We start from the raw sequence: 19,273 nt of genomic DNA, 5'->3' as shown, positions 1-19,273 counted from the left end.
CCGGTGGGTCGCAGGCCCGCCTACCTTGCAGGAGTGATTGGAAGCTCTGTCCCGCCGCGGGCCACTGGGCCTTTTCTGTCGGTGGTCACCCTTCCCCTACCTGGCAGGCGAGGGGGTTGGGGGGCGGATCTGCCCCTCAGCAGGCCGCTGGCCAAATCATGAGCTTTTGAGGGAACATTTCAGATCCAAACCATAACAATTTTTGATACTATATTGATATTTACTTTGTCCCAGGTTCCCAAGTCACACGTTAGACAACCCTCTCCCATCCCACGTGTTATGGCTTTGACCCTAACTGGAATGAGTGGAGGAAAATTGCTTTGAAAATTCAAGATTTACCTCTGTTCCTGCAAATATTTAGGAAGCTCTACAAGGAAGACAGCCAGGAGGAGGGATGGATGACCCCTAAAGGACCTGGTTGCCCTTCTTTTGGTCTGATGAAGGGAGATAATGTTTATTGGCCCCAGTGAAGGATTCTAAATACTTAACTTCATTAAAATCTCACCACCAACTCTGTTCCATCCTGGGGATGCTAATGAAGGGGAAGAGTCATTTGCAGTTCAGGGCCAATGTGAATTCCTCTGGTTCCCATTGGAGAAGATGCAAGTGGCTTGTGTGAGCTGAGTGGCCTTATGAAAAACCCAATCTCATAATCAAAGTCTCTGTAATTCAGTCTCAATTACTCCATGGTATCCCACCGCACCAGCCAGATGCAAAAATGGCCCTACATTTGGTAAATTACTCACCTCCCCTGAAAGAACCTCACTGAAGGAATTTCACTCCAGTTTCCATATGCTGCCTCTTTTTTTTTTCCCTGAGAGATGATTTCCTAATTGGACCACTGTTTTCTCCGGCAACCTTGAGGACTTAGGCAAAGCTCAAGGAGGAAAGCACTGGCAGAAAGTTTCCTGCTTGTAGATCAAGATCTTTGCACCCGAATGAGTGTCCCAGTGAGTTGGATGGGACTGGAGTGGGTATTTTAATCCTGAACTTAGGAACAACCGAAATGACAGGAGACTTTGAACTTTGGCTCCCTTATGTTGGCTTTCTTTCTGAAAAGACTGAAACATAATTTTAACTTCAATAAGTGATAAGACAGACATCAAATAGGTTGCTTGTTGTTTTCTCAAGAGATATTAGGCAGCATCTAAGCAGTACATTAGGCTGTGAGGGAAAACAGGAGAAAACCTTTTCTTCTCAATCAACTATTTCTCCAAAAGGTTAGCAGAATATAAGATCTGTAGCCAGATGCAAGATTTTATAAAAGGGAGCAGGATGAGGGAGGACAAGTTTAGCAAAGCAAGTGTTAATGAGAAACACATGTAATCAGTACCAAGAAGTTTTGAGTAGTTCCCCACTATTCTCATGCTGTGAGACCTCTGGACGGATCCCAAACTCTTGTAAATACTCAGTTTCTTTGTCTGTAAAATGGGGGAAACCATACTTGCCGCACAGAGTTGTGAAAAATCAAATGAGATGCACTTTGTGAAATGTACTTTGTAAATGCTAACAAGCTTTACAAATATAAGTTATTTTGGGTTAAAATGAAATATTAGACCATAGCTTTGTTTGCTACATTCCTCTCACTTCTCCTGATCCCAGCTACTTAGAGCAAATCTCTTGGCCCTGAAGTCAAATGTCAGAAAAGGTCCCCACTGTGTTTTGTGAGTTGCAAAACAAATCCTTCTTCAAGGGAAAGAGGCCCATTCTTTTTTTCTCTCCCTCTGCATGGAGAGCAGTGATAACTCCAGCTGAGAAGTGGGTGAAGTTTTGTGCAACCCTGTGAACAAACTGGAAGCCACTGGATTGTGCACTTTAAATGAGTGAAAGGTATGGCATGTGAATTATATCCAGGTAAAGCTGTTCTAGCAATAAGCGAATAAATAAAACTTAAAATTACATATTCAATATACTCCCTCACATGTGTCTTAACAATGATTTTTAAGGTGTGCTTCTGTCTAGATATATGTCCATTTGATACACAAAGATACTAGTCTCTCCAGAGAAATAGAACCAATAGGAAAGATATATTATGATAGCACATACATGTATATAAATAATATGGATATATTTATTACATAATGCTATATGTAATGCTTACTATATAATATATACCATATAATAGTATAAATAATATATGTATATTTTATATAATATATTGTAGTGGTTAATTTGAATGGCCAACTTGATTGGATTAAGAGATGCCAATGATTAAGAGGCTTATGAGTGTGTCAATGAGGGTGTTTCTAGGAATGATTGGCATGTGGGATAGCCAACTGAAATGGAGACTCTCCCTAAGCATGGGAAGCACCATCCAATAGGATGATGGTTTGGATGGAATGAAAGTTGGAAGAACTAGGAAGCAGCAGCAGATGCAAGCTCCATTCTTCTTGAATGGGTTCTTGATTGCTGCTGTGATCATCTGAGGATATTGGACTCTTGCTTCTTCCCTCTTCTAAAGTGGACTATGCCAGTGATTCTTCAGGGAGTTTCCAGAATCCTTCAGTCTTGGACTAGGGTAGAACCATTGACCCCTCTTGTGCTGAGGCTTTAGCCTCTTGAACTGCATACCTACTGGTTCTTCCAGCTCTCCAGCCTACAGATGGCCATTGTGGACTATCCAGCTTCTGGTTCATAAGCCAACCTAATAAAACTCCTTTTTATAATTATACTTCCTGTTGATTCTGTTCATCTAGAGAACCCTGACTAATATCTACGTATTTTATCATATACATATATTTCCAATAAGAGATATATATTATATAATATTGCACAATGTTTTATATATATAATATGTAGTACATACTTAATGTTCATGTTATATACTAATGATATAAATTAAAGCCAGTAGATCTATCTATATCTATACAGAATATGTAATGTCTGTACAATATATATTTTACATAATATTGTATGTAATGTATACTGTATATACATTTTTACATATATTCTGTTGGTTCTATATATACACCCACATATAAATATAAATACACACAGAGATTATAAGGAATCGGCTCATGCAGTTATGGAGGCCGAAAACTCCAGGGTCTGCTCTTGGCAAGCTGGAGACACAGAAGAGCTGGTGAGACAGTCTTGCCCAAATCTAAAGAACTGAGAATCAGGAGAGCTGATAGTGTAAGATCTAGTCTGAGTTTGAGTCTGAAGGTGGGGAAAAAAACTAATGCTCTATTCAAAGACACTGAATTCTCTTATTCCACATTTTGTGAATTCTCTCTTATGTAGATTTTTGTTTTATTCAGGCCTTAAATATATTGGATAAGTTCTATCCACACTTGGGAGGGCAATCTTCTTTACTCAGTCTACTGATTCAAGTGTTAAAATCATCCAGAAACATCCTCAAAGACACTCTTAGAATAATGTTAAATATTTGGTCACTCCATGGCCCAATCTAGTTGACACGTAAAATTAACCATCACAGACACTGAAGCTCAGAATCATACAGCATTTAAAAGATAGACCCAGGACCTGAATGCAAATTTTCTTAGTAGATTCTACTCTTTCTAGAAGTGTTCCCCATACTGTACTGCCTCCCTGTGATCACACTTAGTTTGTTTTAGAGTGGAACTCAGATGCAGAACTGTTTGCACAAGTCAGACCCACTGATTTAGGAAAATCTGCCATCCCGAAGGAGAATCAGTTGCACAGCCCAGAAGTTAATAGTTTAGCTGCCCTTGAGCCACACTAAAGGGTGGACACAGATTGCTCTCAGGAAACTTACCCACAATATACAAGACCAAGTTCTAGTCAACAAAGATCTCCATTAATCTGTGGTCTGAGATTATTGTTGGTAGTAGTCATCTCAGGGTTGTATAAAGAGCTGGATCAATTCAGGAATGTTTTTGGAGGATATATAATATGTTGGTGGCCTTTAAAACTTAAAACGAGGGAAAGCAGAGTGACAAGGACTGTATAATTCAGGATGGTGATGATTCAAAGAAAGAATTGGGAGTGAGGTGAGAGCATGTGTTTACCTGCTGTATTGCCTGTGGATTTTTCTATTCCACAAAACGGGTCATATAAACTGGAAATTTATATTCTACAGCTCAGCTTTGGTGAGTGGGAGTCTATTAGCTCTATTTGCTACCATGTTTACTCATTGTGCCAGGACTGGAGTGGCTAAAGAGCTGCTTGGGGACAATCACAGGATGAGACATTTATTTGCTTGATTATTGAAAGCCTCATCTGTGGTAAATACACACTGGAGGATGTATTATAACTTGAACTCCAAGATCTGCATTCTTTGTTCCCATTCTGAAGACTTAGTCCCCCAATTTTCCAATCTTATTTCTTTTCAACCTCAAACTAACCAGCTAAGCAATTCACTAGTGAGAAGAAGTCTCTGTGTTTGCATGTACACACACATATACACAAAGGTCTCTCTCTATATTTACATATGATATATGTGTGTGTGTGTGTGTGTGTGTGTATTTTTCAGTCATTTCTCCCTCCATTCAAATGAATGAGCAAGTATACTCCTTCCCCTGGGAGAATTTATCTTCCCCATCACATATTTGGGGCCATGAGTAATAGGGTTAAGTTATGATAGAAGTTAATTTTCAGTTAGTGCCAGTACGTTGTTTTCAGTCATCTGTAAACTGGCCTGATTTTTTTCCTCCTTTATCAGTTGCTCATACAGAAATCCCCATGAGACTATAGGTGCATTATAGGAGAGACATCAGTGCATTATAGAAGACATGGCACTCCGGGCCACATGTTAATATGATTTATGTATGTATATTGAGCTCACTTGGGCCTGATTCTAAAAATAAAATTTCTATTGGGTAGGTGATTGCTGCTGTGTTTACATAACCTTATAACTTGGTGAATTTGATAATTTCAGCTCATGGTGGTTAGCTCAAGTCACATAATCACTTGGTATCTCATGGTCAGGCACCTAGTTTCAAAGGCTTAAAAGATAGAAGGGTGATGTTCTCATCATATCTTTGTTTAACTTGCTTGGTATCACTTGGCATCTAGTTTGTCCTAAGGAGTACATTAGTAGCACACAAGGAGCTATTTTTCAAATGTAAATTAGTTCTCTGGTACAGAAGTTATTGCCTTTTCACAGAACCTTAGGTTCAGGACTTTAACTGTCCAATTAAGGCTTGGCAACAGGAGCAACCTTACCCAGCAGGAGTATCTCAGACACCATTGGCTGTGCTGAGTCATATACCCCCAGTAGGGTGATTCTGCCACTGGGGTTCCTGCAGAATTCTCTTATTTTAGGACTTATTTGAAACTGGCAGTCTTCTGAGTCATTTGAAATTGCAATCAGAGTAGTACTCCCTAGTGTGGGAGTACTACTACCCCCAAACCCAAGTTCTACCAACTCTATGCCTTTTTCTTTTCTTTTTTTTTCCCTTTTTTAACCACTGAGCCACATCCCCAATCCTTTTTATTTTTTTATTTTGAGGATCTCACTAAGTTGCTTAGGGCCTTGCCAAGTTGCTGAGGCTGGTCTTGAACTTTTAATCCTCCTGGCTCAGCCTCCTGAGTCTTTGGGATTACTTAATAGTAGGAGATACAAAGCACTGTTAACTTGTCCTTTGCTTTAGAGGTAATATCCTGGTATGCCCCAAACCACTGCACACCTAAAACTTCACCAATATGTCAGACCCCTGAATCTTCTTGTGTTTCATCTCTAACCCTTTAATATTTTACTACTACATCTAGAGTACTTGTCACATCCTGCACACTCAGTCCATTTACCAAGATACCATATAGAGGACTATAATGTTATTCTGTGGAATTCTAAGATGATAGAGATTCAGATGGACTGATTGTGATGGAGAGAAAGCTAACATAGCCCCCTGGAGAAAGACAATGAATGCACACTGCTTTCTCTGTTATAGGCAGGTTACTACATTTGATCTTCTTATTGATGGGAGTTGAGAACTATGCATTTGCAATTCAATAGTTTTGCATACCTACTACTATTAGATTTTCTCAGTGAAGATATCAAATCCACCACAAGGAACTATCACTTCCTTAAGTTCATGGTATTTGGGGGCAAAATTGCCTTAATTCATTGGGATTTTTTTTCCCCTCTTGTTTTTTTTAGGGACCACACAGGTAAGCAAATTGAATGAAGGTATGATGAGACCATCACCCTTATATCTTTTAAGCCTTTGATGGTAGGGCTAACTCTGTGATTTCTTCTGAGCTTCTGATTACTACTTTGATAAGAGTAGAAGGAGAAAATTTAGTCAATTTCAGGGACTTCCGCTTGGCCATTACTACCGTAGTGACCCTTATTTCACAGGTCCAGGAATGGATGTGAGGACTCAGCTACAACTATCCCTATTATACACTTGGAGATCAGAGATAGAATCCTAGAAATATGTCTGCAGATCCATTGTGAGATAAACTAAGGCCAAGATTCTATTTATCACCTGGTATCCTTAATTTACTTCTCTAGCTTTAGGACCATGATGACATTTCAGGTCCTTGGTCAGAACTAATATCAAACAGTGTCAGAACCCATACTGAACAGTTCTTGGAAAGTCAGGATATGCTCCTGATTATACACTGGCAAGTGGCCACATGTTCCTATTGAAAATGATCAAAGAAACAGTTAGCAGGCATGTTTGCAGTGACATTGCAGAGTCCTTCCTAGAGCAGACTCAGTCTTCTCTTGAATCTGGGCTTTGAGTATATGTACGACCTTAGATCAAGAAGGTAAATAATGGAACATGCATTTTCATTTTGATGGCTTAATGAATTTTTTATATACACAAGTTGAGAACCACCCCACATGGTTCTAGAAGCACTGTTGCCCACTGGTATGGTGGAGTCAGTTCAAAAAGACTGATCGTACATATCTCTGCCCAACTCAGAGTTCAGTGAAGTCAGACTTGTAGCTTGAAAACGGTCATGGTGGGAGTATTTATACTATGGAATTTAGGAATTTATACTATGGAATTTGGAAAATGCTACAAATAAGGGTTATCTGTTTTTGAAGCTGGTTTCTAGATATTTACCAGCATATCACCACCAATGCCACAGATCCCTCCCACTCAAGGCACCGATTTCTGCTCTGACCTTTCTGTACAATACAGAAATAATATCCACTGTGCTCTATTAAATGCAGCCACCAACTTCGACTATTCCTCAATCCTATCCAATTCATTGACACTAGGAATCCCCATTCCATGGGAGCATCTTCAACCAGCAATTTCAGCTTACAGAGGAAAGCTGCCTTTGAACTTCTCAATGATGCTAATGCCCCCCCCCCCCCGCCATCTGAGTATTCCTTAATGCCCCAGTGAGGAGGCTGTGCTCAGGGCAAACCTGGAAGGTATTGTTAGGTGGCGACCCTCAGATCTCATAGTATACTTTCTTGAACCTTGGAATCTCTTTGATACCACACCAAAGAAGTTCCAAAATCTCCACTAATTTCCTATGAGTCATTATCATGTCCAAGTTTTAAAGAAACATCCCAAAAAGATTGTGATGAAAAGCTATAGGTGTCTTTGCCAAAATATAAGTGAGATTTTTTCAGGTCAAAAAATATTTCCTTTCTAGATTTCTGTTTGACTCCCACTCCAACAAAGGTCCATTTCTACAGGTTATCCTGGTCCCTGCTGTTACATATTAGCAAGGTTCTATAATTCCTTCAGAAGATAACTATTTTTCCCAGACCAAGGACTGTACTTCTGTGCTTGAACCATGCTGAAATCTTATCCTGATCCTGACTCCCTATCTCTGGAGTCATCAAGGAATAGCAGAAGATTTTGAAGAGAACAGTTCTTATCTTGCAAGATACAGGTGAAGTTATTTCATGGTCACCAGGCAAGAGGATGATGTTTTCCCTGGCAAGGGAGAAGGAATTGATTTTTCCAACTTGCAATGTTCAAGACAATCCAAGTTCAAGATTCTTGGGCTCATTTACCCAGATGACACCTATTCTAGGCTTAATAATCCCTCTCTTTTCCCATCTGAGCCTTGATTCAAATGTAAGGGAGCAGAGATTGTGCCTACATTCTTTTTGGCATTATAGCACCCTTATAATGAGATCCTGGGTTTAATTTTCAACATTGTGTATCCCGCAACTAGAGGAAATAAGTCTCCTTAAAACTTCCATAGAAGGTTTTCTCACTTTCACATGGTGCCTTAGTTTGATAGTTTTTCTAAACTTATCATTATCTTTAGTCAAGACTTCCAATGTAGTTAATAAAATCCAACTCCTTCTGTACAATTAGCTATGCTTTCACATTTTTCAAGCATTACAACTATAACATATTTCAGTAACTCATCCTATATTTTACCCCAGTTAACAAGAGGTAAAAGTTTAGTATTTTTATGCCACTGTATGCTATAGATGGTATTGCTACCCTCTAAGAGCATCCTCAGAGTTTACCTCTTAGATTACTCTGATACCAACTTAGCCTGGAAAAACTTGAAGTTCAGACTACATTGACTGATAAAGAGATTGATATGCTTTTATTTTTACTAGGGAGTGGCATCCCCTGGAGCAAGAAATATCAAGGGGGTGAATCAAGGAAGAACGGAAAGTGATTATGAGGATGCATTTTTTCAACTGACAGGTGATAAAGTGTGACTGATGACTTGACTTCACTGGCTAGCCTTCCAAGAAGCCATGCAAAATGTAGCTTAGTGAAATTCTTTCAGAGAAAGAACTGGGGAAGAATTGATCTATGCATTTCATTATCTAGTGGTCAAAGTTTTACCCCCAAGGAGCATTAACTCCCCTACATTTCTGGGTTGCATCTGCATGTGTAGTAAGCAGGGTCTGGAGATGGTCCATGCCCCAATGTCAATGGGAAACTCTCAAGGTAGGAGGCAAGAGTTGTGTATCAGGGTTATGAGAGAAGGCACTGTTAGGTAGTGCCTATATGAAGTCAGTTGGAGCCTACATAAAGATGGAAACTTTAGTGGCAGATGAGATAAGACAGGTGAGGCCAAAAATAACTAAAGTGATACATAAGAGTATCTGATAAAAGTAGATAGACTGGATCATAAGCTCCTCAAGGGTAGGGACCATATCTTATTCATCCTAGAATCCTTAACGTGATTCTTGGCACATAGTTATGTTAATCCATAAATCTGTCAACATCAGTTGAATGAGTGGTATTATTTTCTCTATTTTGTAGATGCCGAAACCAAGGCACAGATGAGGTCACTGACTTTTCCAAATTCAACCAATCCATGAGTAAAAGAGCAGAGGTTTGGCCTTGGGTCTCTTCCTAGCCAGGCTGAAGGTAATCAGCTCTCAATTAGCCTCTTAGTAGATATTCCTGGGGAGAGTTAAAAATTCTATTCAGCTTTTTCCAAGTCAGTTCCTTTCAGAACTTGATGTATCTAAAAAAGCATTGGAAGGTAAATCAAGAACCACTCATTGTTTCACATGATATTTTCAAGAACACAAGGCTGCCCCAATCAGAGGGACTGATAGCAAACATAATGAACTTCAGCTGAGTCCCTACAAATCCAGGGTAGGGATTGACTGTGTTCATGGGACCTTCAGACAGGGTAGTCTGCAGGGATTAGTTCCTGCAGGGCTGACTTTGCCCCTCTCGCTACCCTTCAGATTCCCATTTGACCCCGTTTTCCTCTCTGTGTGATGGCCAAAACAGAGGTTCTTCCCTTTCTCTTCTTCCTGGCCCCAGGAACATTAATCAACTTCAACCTTCCCCCAAGACCTGGCAGGGGAGATGCAGCACCTACTTCTTAATAAACTCAAAGTGTCATTGAAGATGAAAGATGAGTCTGCGAAAGCTTGGAGCTTCCCAACTTCCCGGCTTGCCAAGTGCAGAGAAAGAAACAGGGCAAGGAGTCGGGAGGGGAATGCCCTCCAGGACAGGTCCCTGTGGATGGAGTAGGAAAGTCAGCTGCCTTTGCCTCCTCTTCTCTCTTCCCTAAATATTTCCTCAGTGACATCATTGTGTCTGCAGCAAAGTGAGACTTTTCAGCTGTCTTTCTTCTAGCAAGACAATTTGGTGTGTGGTCTGTGGTGCTAACACATTCTTCTTAGCAGTGAGTGGTGGGTGAACAGTGTTTTCCAAGTTGGATGTTACAGTACCATAAGTAGAAACAGATCTCCCAAAGCCCCAAATACTTTTTTTTTTCCGCCTGAGCTGGGAAGATCAGCTGGCTCCTATGAAGATGATCAGCAGATTCTTTGGAAGCAGATTTGTAGCATTTTGCCCACTCACTGGCCCTCCCTATTCATAAGAAAAGCCCATTTAGGTGATGGGCTTCCACTTTTGTAACTTCCAGGTACAGCGTTGCAAGATCAGGTGATATTCCAGATATCTTAAGATATACATGTGACTATTTAAATACTCAGTGCCTGGGATGCTAATTGCTCTCTACACATTCCCCCAGCCCTTCACCCCAAATCCCCAAAGTGCTTTTACCAAGTAGCTGGTAATAATGACTATAGTTTACAGAGACTTTCAAAGGACAGGGTATCATGCTATGAATTTCATAGGTATTATTTCATTTCACCTTACACCAATCCCATTGATAGATTGTTTTTATCAGTCACAATGTAGGTAAATTTGAAGCCTTAGAGAGGCTGAACGATTTGTAAGACGTCATGCAAATAGTGACAGCAAGCAGCAAAGTTATACTTGAATTCAGATCTGCAGTTTATAAATCCCATTCTCTTTTCATGACTACAGCCCTACATTTTAGGGAAATTAATAAAGGAGTAAGCATTTGTTGAGCACCTACTATGTACCAGGCTAAGAACTTTCACATCCACCTATCGACAATCTTGTTTTATAAGGGAGGGAAGCTGATGTCCTGGCTTGTTAGCAATGAGTAGACCTGGGATTTGAATCCTGTTTGACAATAAGACCTTTCCTTCTTACCTTCTTCTCCCCTCCCTCAGTCTGTCTCTCTTTTTTTCTTTCCCAGTTGATTATGTATTGATTCAGCTAAGGTTACAGTGGTATCTTAGCATTCTTCAGAGGTAATCTCATATATATATATATATATATATATATATATGGTACTGGAGATTGAACCCAGGGATGCTTAACCACTGAACCACATTCCAGCCCTTTTAAATACATTTTATTTATTTTATTTTATTAAGTTGCTCAGGTCCTCATTAATCTGCTGAGGTCAATTTCAAACTCACAATCCTCCTGCCTCAGCCTCCTGAGCGCTGGGATTGCTCACTCTAGGCATTTGAATCTTGTTAATCTCCATCTCACTTCATCTCCAAAACACCTAGAGATTTTTTTTTTTAATCACTATTTCCCTCTCCTCCTTGGTAAATAGAAAATGGACAACTCTTCCAGCCACATGGTGGGGAGAGATGCTGTGTCTTGAACTTGGTTGTGTCTCCCCTGCTTGGGGAGCTGTTCCCTGAAGATGGCCTAGCCCAGTCCCATTGGGGACACTTTCAAGAGCTGATGGCATCAGGTCAGCCTTGGAGGCTCCTTTCTGGTAGAATTAACGAGGGGAGAAACTTGTCAGGACCTCCACATACAGGCTGTCTTTTCCGCTTCCTTCTTGTTTTGCAAAGAAAGGCCCCTGCTGGCCTTTTAAGCCCAAGGAAAACTTAACAAACACTTGCTGCAAACCACCTTGCTTTTTACCCCGCATCAGATAACCTCCCCTCACTGGAGATTTGCGTTCCCATCCCTGCAAAGGAGCAGCTAGAGGAAGCAGGATATTGAGTCTCATTAAGTTTCTTTGCTGTGTCAGTCGTGTTTCCCAGAGGGGGATGTAATGCTCTCTCCATAATGCTCAGCCCCTCTCACATGTTGCAGCTCCTTGCTCTCAACTTATATTCTTGGCTAAGAATGTGTTCACAGGGATTTTTTAAAAGCCTCCCCAAATACCTGTTTACTGACTTTCTCGAGCATTTCTGAGATGGCACAGGTTGGGGGCTGGGGGAGGGGGGCTCTGAAGTCAGCCTCTTCTTGCTAATGAGGCTCCAGCTCAGAGTCTTTCTCAAACACCCTGCAGAAGGGGGGCTCCCAGCTCTGCCCCACTCCTTTCCCCTTTGTGTTGATCCTTTGCCCACTGGAACTGGTGGTATCTGCCTTAGCCTTGGTCTGAGTACCTCTCTGGGGCTCCTGCCCAGGTCAGGCCTCTCTGTGGATCCCCACACTGGGCTTCAGACTCTCAGGAACTCCTTGTCCAGCCCTAAGACCAGCTAGCTATGGCTTTGCCATTCCTCTGGGGTCTCGTGCTGTTCTCTGTAGGTAAATGTATATATAAAGAGGTCTTTTCTGGTGTACGTCTCCTAAATTCCAAGATTTATCTGTTTTAATAAATTGTATGATGCAAAGTATTAGACTCTGGTCTTGGGGTTTCCCCTTGGATTAATAAAATAATTAATTTGGATAACTCAAGCACTATTCTAATTTTTTTTGCTTATTTAATTCTATCATAACCCTATAAAGAAAGTGCTAGTGTTGTTCCTATTTTAAAGATGAGGAAAGTGAGACAAAGAGAGGCTATATTACTTCCCCAGCACCACACAAAGTAGGGAGTGCTAGAGCTAGTGTTGTAATCTGGAAACTCTCACACCCTGACATTTGGTTTCTCTGGGATTAAGCCAAGCAGAGAAGGAAGCCCTGTTTTGCTTGGATTGGCCTTTGGGGGCCCCTGTGTGAACTCCCACTCACTCCATCTTAACATCCTCCTTTCCCTTCACTTCCCAGTGTTGAGATTCTGCTTACTTTCCCCATCAAAACCATACCACTCCTGTGCCCTCGCACATCTACTCATCTGCTACTTCTTTCCTGGAAGGCTGTCCCTTGTACCTCTATTCCAATTGAAATATCACCTTGTTTTCCTTCCAAAATCATCCCCAGTTCATCCACCTCAGGAAATTGTCCTGGTCTGACCTAGTCCTGCTCATCTCCTGATTCAGATTAATCTGTGGTTCTCCTGGATGGTGGGGGTCAGACTGGTGGGGAACCAACTGAGCTTCTAGGGGGAAGGCCTAGAAATCATGGAGACCACACTTCAGAGAGAATCTTGCTCCAAGGTAAGCCATGCCTCCTAAAGTATGCCCCAGAAATCTACTTCTTTCTGTTACCTCTTTCATTCTATGAATGTGAATCTTCTATGAGCATGATAGAAATGCTAATAAGGTAAGACGCAGCATTTTCCCTCTACGTACTTGCAGTTTAGGGGTGATAGTGTTGGTACACGACAGTACAAGAAAGCAAGTCACCAGGATTTCAATGAACATGATCTTAGATGCTCAAGGTCCTTATATGGGAGAGGTCACCTAGGTTGGGACAGGAAATAAAGGTCAATTGGGATAGGGAGCATTTGATAGAGTTTGACTTTGAAAGATGTGTTCATTGTGAAACTAAAGTTTCAAAGCTGAGAGACAGAATGGTTACAGAAATTCAGAAGGAATTCTGGAATCGTATAAAGCAATGGCGGGGGATGGGGGCAGTAAACCTGCGAAATAAGGTTGGAAATGTAAATTGTGCTCTGATCCATATTAAAGAGCACGCTTAAGAATGAATCTTGAGAGCTGGGGATGTACCTCAGTGGTAGAGGGCTAGCTTTGCACGCTCAAGGCCCTGGGGTTGATCCTCTGTACTGTGCACACCCATACACGAAAAGATTCATAAGTATTAGAGAAAGAAGCCTGGATTTTATAGTGTATGCAATGCAGAGGCTTTGAAAGCTTTTAAGATGCAGAGGGAAAATAATCAGAAGTGACTCCAATAGCCAGGTAGAGAGGTCAAGGTGTTAGGCAGCTATTGTACAGATAAACAGGCCTCTTCAGAAATCTGAGCAAAGGAAAGGGTGAATGTGAGAGACATTTCGTTGGGAGATTAAATGAGATTTGCCATCTGTTATGGTTTGGATATGAGGTGTCCCTTGAAAGCTCACGTGTGAGACAGTGCAGGAATGTTTAGAGGTGACATGATTAGATTATGAGATCCTGTAACCTAATCAGTGGCTCAGTCCATTTGATGGATTAATGATTTGAAGGAGCTACTGTTCTGGGAGGGCAACTGTAGGCAGGTAGGGTGTGGCTAGAGGAAGTAGGTCACTGGAGGCATGCCTTTGTGGTTTATATTTTGTCCCTGGCTCCTCACTTCCTTTCTTCTCTGCTTCCTGGCCGCTGTGAACTGAGTGACTATCCTTTGCCACCCACTTCTGCCATGATGTTCTGCCTCACCCTGGGTTCAGAGTAATGGAGTCCGCCAGCCACGGACTGAACCTCTGAAACTGTGAGTCAAAATAAACCTTTCATCCTCCAAGTTGTTCTTGTCACTTATTTTGATCAAGGTGATGAAAAACTAACACACAATCTGATTGTATGTCAAACTCTATCCAATGCCCTTTATCTCAATTGACCTCATTGGCAGAATTTATCTCATTGGTAGAGTGTTTGCCTAGCACGAATGAAACCCTGGGGTTCAATCCTCAGTACAAGAAAAAAAATTCTAAGAGGGAAGGAGTGAAAAATGAGTCCAGGACAAAAGAAATGGGAAAATAAGAGAAAAATAGATTTTGGTAGTGGGAATATGATAGAAAGGAACTGATAATAAGAGATATTGGTATCTGTTGGATCTAAAGTTCCAAAAAGAACCTCCATTATCACATAGTACAGAAGATGGAGCAGCATAGGGCTGGTGGTCCCAGATAGACAGGGGTACCTTGGTCCACTAAAGATCTGGGTTTACCTCTGATTCAAGGCAAGGATTAATATTTCCTGATCTGCTTTTCATAAGGCAAAAGCCCACTTGGTCCACAAGCACCACCATCCTGAATTTCTGTTTCAGTTTAAAGATTTATTTTTTTCTTCTCATGATCCTCCTGATCTCTGCTAGGATTCTGAACCACAGGGGAAGAAGAGTCAGGGTAGAGATACTGACACCTGGCTTTTCCTCCATCTCTCTTCCACACTGCTCTTCCTCCTCCCCCCACCCTTTCTTCTTTTCTTTCTCTTTATTTTTTCCCTTCTTTATTTCTTTCTCTCTCCCTCTTTTTTTCTTTTGTGGTGCTGGGGATCAAACCCAGGGCCTCCCACATGCTGGGCAACTGTTCTACTACTGAGCTACATCCCCAGCCCACACTGTTTTTCTTAATATTACTCACAGACTGACTTTTCCAATATACCAGGAAGAAAATCCCTCAAATGGCTCTCTACTCCTTTATTAATCAAATCCAGGGCCTCTGCCCTTTCACCAGAGAAGTTCAAAACTGGGAAGATCTGTTTGCCTCTCTGCTGACATTGATGACCTTGATGCTGACTGGAATGAGAGATAGCCTTCCTCATTGAGCTGTTGTCCCATAATAAAGTCAAGGTGCTATTGATTTTCTGGGCATGCTCAGTTGGGAGTAAATCTTTAACAAGTGAGCACCTTCCTGAGCATTACTTACTCGCCTATCTTCCTACAAGTCCTTCCATGATCTTGGCACTTCTGAGATCTGTCAATGAATTGTCCAGGAGAACCAAGAGGGGAAAGAAAGAGGAATGATAGGAGGGGGAAAAAACTACTGATTTTTCATTTATAATAATTATAAACGTTTGAAGATATTCATCATTCAAACGTTTATAATTATTATAAACTCACAGATATTCGTTCTTTTCATAAGGGAAAAGTCAGTTCAGTCCAAAAGCATTTACTAAGCATCTAATAGAAGCCAGACAAAGACTCAGTAAATATGACTAAAAAGATACAGCCATATCTTTATATCCCATAAAGATACCAAAAGAAAAGGAAAATATGAAGGAAAGACAAATATGTCATTAAAAATTAGGACCCCTTGAGACATATATAATAGTCCAAATATGTTCAAGACTGAGAACCTGAACACAGATTCATCTCTTTGCTATAATAGATTCCTCAGAAAATGGGCTACTCCTTGGTAAGATTTTCAAAATAGAAATGAAAGGACATTCCAGACAAAGAATACACAGGTGCAAAGAAAGGCATGTGACAGCATGGTGCACTTGTAGCACTCTGAGAAGTCCTGCTTTGCTGAGGAATGCAGAGGAAGCTCAAGTAATTTCTAGAAGGGGTAGGCAAGAGCTAACCATGATTGCATAAAGTACCTTGAAAGCCACACTAAGGAGCTCTTTGTTTATCCTGAAGTCGAAGGAAGACAATGAGAGATTCTAAAAAAATAACCTAACTTTTTACATTTGCAGGCCCTGGAAGAAAGATATGAATTCCATTTTAGGTATGTTAAATTTGAAGTTACTATCTTTGTGATTAAATATAAATATATCCAAATTAAACTATCCAATAAGGACATATGAGTTGTGAAGGTTTGGGGAGGAGATAGAAAGAGGGGAAGTTATCCCATGAGTGTATCCCAGCGTAAAAGGACAAGCTCTCCCAAGGAGTGTGTGGAGTGAGTCAAATTCAGAACTCTGGACAGCACTCCAGGGAGCATCAGCATTCAACAGGGGGAACAGAGAGAAGGTCCAGTGAGAGATCAAGAAGAAGTGTCCAGGGCATGGGAGGATGGCAAAGATTAAACAGGGTGACAAAGTCAAGGCACATTTCAAAAAGAGGTGTCACTCATCCGTTGCTGGTGGGAATGCAAATTGGTGCAACCACTCTGGAAAGCAGAATGGAGATTCCTTACAAAACTTGGAATGGAACCACCATTTAACCCAGTTATCCTACTTCTTGGCATATAACCAAAGGACTTAAAATCAACATAACAAAGTGTTACAGCCACATCAATGTTTATAGCAGCTCAATTCACATAGCTAAGCTATGGAACCAACCTAGGTGCCTGTCAACAGATGACTAGATGAAGAAAATGTGGCATATATACACAATGAAATATCCCTCAGTCATAAAGAAGAATGAAATTATGGCATTTGCAGGTAAATAGATGACTGGAGACTATCATTCTACGTGAAATAAGCCAATCTCTCAAAACCAAAGGCTGAATATTCTCTCTGATATGCAATGCTAACACAAAATAAGGGGTGGGGAATAATAGGAGTTCATTGAATTAGAAAAGGGGGAATGAAGGGAAGGGAGGGAGGATGGGAATAGGAAAGACAGAATGAATTGGATGTTCATGTATTATTAAATGACCTGCATAAGCCCACATCATGTACAATCAAAAGAGTGGAAAGTTATACTCCATGTATATATAATATGTCAAAACTCTACTGTCATGTATAACTAAAAAAAACAAATAAAAACATTTAAAAGAGGTGTGGTTATCAAAGTTGAAGGTAGAAAAGCCACACAAATTCATGGCCTGGTAAGGCTTCCCTGATCTTGGCAAACGTAAGAATCTAGTGATGGGAATAGTCTCAGTGGAGAACTGGTCGGTAGAAGCCGGAATGGCACATTGAGAAGTGACTGACAGATAAGAAAGTGGAAAAGGTATCAATTGCAGTTTGCTCTTTAAAAAAAACTGTTCAGAGGGGCTGGGTTTGTAGCTCAGTGGAAGAGCGCTTGCCTAATGTGTGTGAGGCACTGATTTGATTCTCAGCACCGCATATAAATAAATAAATAAATAAATAAATAAAGGTTCATCAACAACTAAAAAATATTAAAAGAAAAAAAAACTGTTCAGAGAAGTAGGGGACATTGAATCAAGGAGTTTTTTTGTTTGTTTGATTGTTTGTTTATTTTAAGGTCTGAGTGACTGGAGCATGTGTGTGACCGTTGGAAGGAGCAAACTTTAGAAATGAAGGTGAAGATACACAGAAAGAGCGGGGACAATTGAAGGAATAAAGTTCCTGGTTCCTGAAGAGGCAGGGGGTGTGGGTTTGGATAAGATCCAGAGCAAAGGAGGAGGGGCAGCTGTTTCTCCAAGGGACCCGGGAAAGGATGAGGCCATTGACAAGATAATAGTTGTGAGAGTGGAGAAAGAAGGGAGAAAGGAAATGAAATCGATCTTCGGAGGCTAACAGGAGCTAATTGGGTGAAATCACATTACAACTTTTTGACCCAGCATTATTGTGATGGAAATTGCTATACAACAAAAGCTTCCCAAGCTCTGGCTATTGGCCCACCTATGACAAAGCCAAATGCTGTTCAAAGAATGTTGATAGTTCTTGGAAACGGTGTCGATGAGACATTGCCAACAATGGAAAAGTTCTTCAAAAGGAAGGCACAAATTCATTCCAAATAGAAGCTGGTGTCATAACTATTATATAGATAGACACCCTTAACCCTGTGTCTCCTGATTCTTGCCCCGCCTGACTCATTTAAACAATTAACCATAGTTAAGCATGTTATCAGAAAGGCCAATTGTGCAGTCTGACGTGTCATGGATGGTCAATGGACACACTGTAGCTACTCCCTGGCCTTAATGGTTCTTAGTCTGGAATTGAATACCGAGAAATGAATTCAGAACAACCCAAGGACTTCTCAATTTATATTGGTTTCTCTCCCAAAGAGTTAGAGGGTTTCTGTGTCCTCCTGAAAACTTCATCCCTTCTAGGCCAGAGGGTGAAGTTGGTCTCTTTGGCACCCTTAGACATTCTCTTTCTTTTTCCTTTCATGACAACTAGAGTCTCCTTTTCTTCTTGAGGCACGCCACCTCCTGATCTCTATCTTTTACCTGGCATGAAAACTCACCTTCAGCCTGGAATCTGAAATTTTATTAGTACACCTTTAAGAAACTGTGTTTATTCTCCAAGGGGTGTTGTTACACAAAGTCTTCCCTTTTAATTGTGTTAAAGGCTTTGATCCCTGTTAGAAGAGCTTAGGTATTCAGAAGCAGGAAAGGGTTTGGGAGACAAAATTTTCTTAGTATATGAGAATCTCCTCTAATAATTTTTAGGACTATTTCTACCTAGAACTATGTCTTCTACCTGTGAGGGGGAAAGCAGGGTCATCCTCACCCAGGTGAAAATCATGAAGACTCAGCATCTCTGACCACGGATCCTTCTTCATACAGTCCTTTTCCAACCTCCTCAATCTTCTAGAAGCAGGTCAGGGTACCCAGGTGCTTTCCTGGAATAACATCCCATAAATGACCAAAACCTTTGAAGATTTCTTCTTCTGGCTCCCTGCTAGTTTTACTTCTTTAGAGTTCTTCATTGATGTAAAATGGATGTAATGTAGCATAAATCCATGGAGATAAAATTATGTTAGAAATACATGCTTATTTTATTGGCTTCTCCTAAACCCGAATGACCATACTTTTCTCCCGTCCTCCTGTTGAAGCCAGTGGCTGTTGGTCCTGGCTTTTTAAATTGTACCTGAGCACCTTTGGATGCCTGTAATTCAGGTGTTGATGTGGTGGTTTTGTGCAGATCATTCAAGCTTCATCTTCAGGCAAACAACTGTGTCTTGGAAAAGTTCTG

Source organism: Marmota flaviventris, chromosome 10, assembly GCF_047511675.1.
Source record: "Marmota flaviventris isolate mMarFla1 chromosome 10, mMarFla1.hap1, whole genome shotgun sequence".
NCBI lineage: Eukaryota > Metazoa > Chordata > Mammalia > Rodentia > Sciuridae > Marmota > Marmota flaviventris.
Note: the sequence above shows the minus strand (reverse complement) of the source record.